The 3,379-nt window shown below is 43.4% G+C and overlaps 1 protein-coding gene across 4 annotated transcripts in view; it reads right to left on the reverse strand.

The window, feature by feature from the left end:
• ltbp1 (latent transforming growth factor beta binding protein 1) overlaps positions 1 to 3,379 on the reverse strand; it is a 129,691-nt gene that overhangs the window by 61,469 nt on the left and 64,843 nt on the right. The window lies entirely within an intron of this gene.

Below are 3,379 nucleotides of genomic sequence, written 5' to 3' on the forward strand. Positions count from 1 at the left end.
TGTTGTCCTGTCGTATTCTTTTGACGTAGAGACTGGAGATCCATTGAATCGAGAAGTCATGGCTTCCGATATGAGATTGATAAATTTGGCAATGAAGTAATTCATTGTTGTCCTCCTAGAGGACTGGTGCCCCATTTCAACGAGAGTAAATCATTAAATATAGTGGTCTTGACTACAGTGGTCCTGACTGCAGTGGTCTTGACTGCAGTGGTCTTGACTGTAGTGGTCTGACTGCAATGGTCTTGACTGTAGTGGTCTTGACTGCAGTGGTCCTGACTGTAGTGGTCTTGACTGCAGTGGTCTTGACTGTAGTGGTCTTGACTGCAGTGGTCCTGACTGCAGTGGTCTTGACTGCAGTGGTCTTGACTGCAGTGGTCTTGACTGCAGTGGTCCTGACTGCAGTGGTCTTGACTGTAATGGTCCTGACTGCAGTGGTCTTGACTGCAGTGGTCCTGACTGCAGTGGTCTTGACTGCAATGGTCCTGACTGCAGTGGTCTTGACTGCAGTGGTCTTGACTGTAGTGGTCTTGACTGTAGTGGTCTTGACTGCAATGGTCCTGACTACAGTGGTCTTGACTGCAATGGTCTTGACTGTAGTGGTCTTGACTGCAGTGGTCCTGACTGCAGTGGTCTTGACTGTAGTGGTCCTGACTGCAGTGGTCCTGACTGCAGTGGTCTTGACTGTAGTGGTCTTGACTGTAGTGGTCCTGACTGCAGTGGTCTTGACTGCAGTGGTTCTGACTGCAGTGGTCTTGACTGCAGTGGTCTTGACTGTAGTGGTCTTGACTGTAGTGGTCTTGACTGCAGTGGTCCTGTCCACTGGTTGGTCGATTGCTCCTCTGTGATGGTTAATAGGTGATAATAAATGCTGGAGTCACAGTGTACACTTAAAAACACACAGTAACACTCAGTTCTGTATCATGACTGATGGAAAATCAAAAGCCTCCATCAATGACCTTTTGTTCTACTTTGTCCACTGTGGACTCTGGAGTGTGTCCACCTTCTCAGGTGCCGATGCAGCTCTGATGTTGAAGCAGAAGCAGCACTGACATGTATTGACCAGACATCACAACAGCTCAGTTCCAGTTAACAGACTAGCAGCGTCGCTCTGGGTCGCCCAGAGTTAACAGCCTGCTGTTTTCTCTCTCTGAGCTGGTCTACCTCCAGTTATACTAATTTGTTCAGCTGAGTCAGACAGGAATTCATCTTGTTCCGCTCTTCCCATGTTTCTGCATGTGTCAGAGCCAGAGACACTGATCTGCTCCTTGTAAGGGCTGAGGCAGGTTCAGACACAGTTTGTCAGGTCTGTGCAACACATTAAAGAACACCCAGTACACAGAAGCTCCAATACACAGGAGGTGACATCCTGACACAGCTATATTACTGTATACATTCACTTCAAGGGCATTTACCCCAGTTTAATCAGGCTACAGTGGCTTCCCAATGTTCAGACAGTGCATCAAGACTTCCAAAGATGCTGTGATCCAAATAAATTGGCAGGTACCAAAACAGGTAAAACATGTTGTACTGTACTGTACTGTACTGACTGTCTGATCACAAGTTACCAGTCCATCAGAGTCCTACAGTAAACAGCTGATGACTGAATTTTATTATTTCAAACAATTCCTAAAACTTCTGTCTTCAAGAGTTCAGGAACAGAGATCCCAAACACAATGATTCAATGAGCCCAAATACATCATCTGTTGTACCTGAGGTAGGAGGAGAACTTCCCTCCCATCTTAATGTCCATTCAAATGCCTCAGTATGTTTCAAACCCAGTGCTTGTGAATCTTCTAACAGCACTCATCTGACAAATGTTTTAACTTTCCAAACTCCGTACTTTGACATCCCTAAAATCAGTGGGTCGACAGGGTCTGACTTGAGCTCTCAAGCATCATAAAATCTATTTGGGTGATTCATTGTGTTGAGACTACAATCTTTTTAGACACTGAGTTCTTAAAAGGAGATCAAGGAGGAAGCTATAGACTTTTCGCCCCACCTTTGGGAGTGGCTGTTCAGAATATCTGAGGTTGGATGAATCTCATATGACCTGGTTAGTTTGAAGCATACTGAGGCCTGTAGCCTCAAAACAGACCTGTCACAAGTTAAACTAAAATCCCCTCCTCGTGGTTGTTTCCTCCACCAACCAGTCAAGTTGCAGTTAACATGGTCACATCTCTCCTTCCTAAATTCCAGCATTGAATAATGGTCAGAAGTTTTTTGCAGAACATTATGATGTCACAGTGAAGTTGACCTTTGACCTTTTTTCAATATGAAGGTTATATGTTATATTTGAGTTATATTGTGTCATAATTAGTGAATGAATTTGTTAGTTATGGCCAAAAAAGTGTTTTGTGAGGTCACAGTGACATTGACCTTTGATCTTTGACCACCAAATTCTAATCTGTTCATCTTTGAGTACAAGTGAATATCTGTGCCAAATTTTAAGAAGTTCCTTCAAGGCATTACTGAGATATCATGTCAACGAGAATGACTGACGGTCGCCGGTGCGGAGGAATAAAAAGAGCATCCTAAAATCTCCAACATCTCCAACATGTTGAATGTAGAGTAACATGTACAGTAACTGCCACACATCAAATTAAAAACTAAATAAAAACTACATTCTTGAAGCAGATTAGAATTCAGTTTGTCAAACCACCTGCAGATGGTGAAAACTCGGCTACCTCTAAAGTTGAATCAGTGTCTGTTTTTTGTTGATGTCATTGTTTTTGTTGGGGGTTTCTTTGGTCAATACAAAATTGACAACTTGTCACCATATTATCAGCAGCTGATTTGTGTCACTAGATGAATCTCAGTCCAGTTCTCCCTCTCTTTTAGTTCTGTATTTGGTCTCCACCAGCTCCTGAGAGAAACACCTGTTCACCAGCTGCTGTTTGACCGTGTGTGTCTGCTGTTTGGTGATGGACGGGTAGTGGACAGTGTGTTAACAGGGATGAGAGCAGTGAGACTCAATCAAATCAGGTACATTTTCAGCCGTAAAACCAAAGCAATGATGTGAAATCTGCTCAACTGCGGAGTTGGTAATAACCGACTCCTTCCTTTTTACACACATCACATGAATTGTTTTCTGTGATAACACCACAGACAGAAGGTCTGATGTTTTAAAGGATGTTAGACAGTTAACAGCTGCCACAGATCACAGTGACAAACAGCATTGATTTTTTTTTATTCAGCTGATTTTAAACAGAGATCACTGTCTGTGAATCCTGCACATCATGTTCAGTTAAAGCTCAAGGCGTTTATATGTTTTCCATCAACAGCTTTAATATCACAGACTGGGTGGTAGACAGAAGCACCACCCATAGAGAGCAGTGTGTGTGTGTGTGTGTGTGTGTGTGTGTGTGTGTGTGTGTGTGTG

Source organism: Seriola lalandi, unplaced genomic scaffold, assembly GCF_002814215.2.
Source record: "Seriola lalandi dorsalis isolate HSWRI2012SDOR001 ecotype SW California unplaced genomic scaffold, Sedor1 jcf7180002054980, whole genome shotgun sequence".
In the NCBI taxonomy this organism is placed as follows: domain Eukaryota; kingdom Metazoa; phylum Chordata; class Actinopteri; order Carangiformes; family Carangidae; genus Seriola; species Seriola lalandi.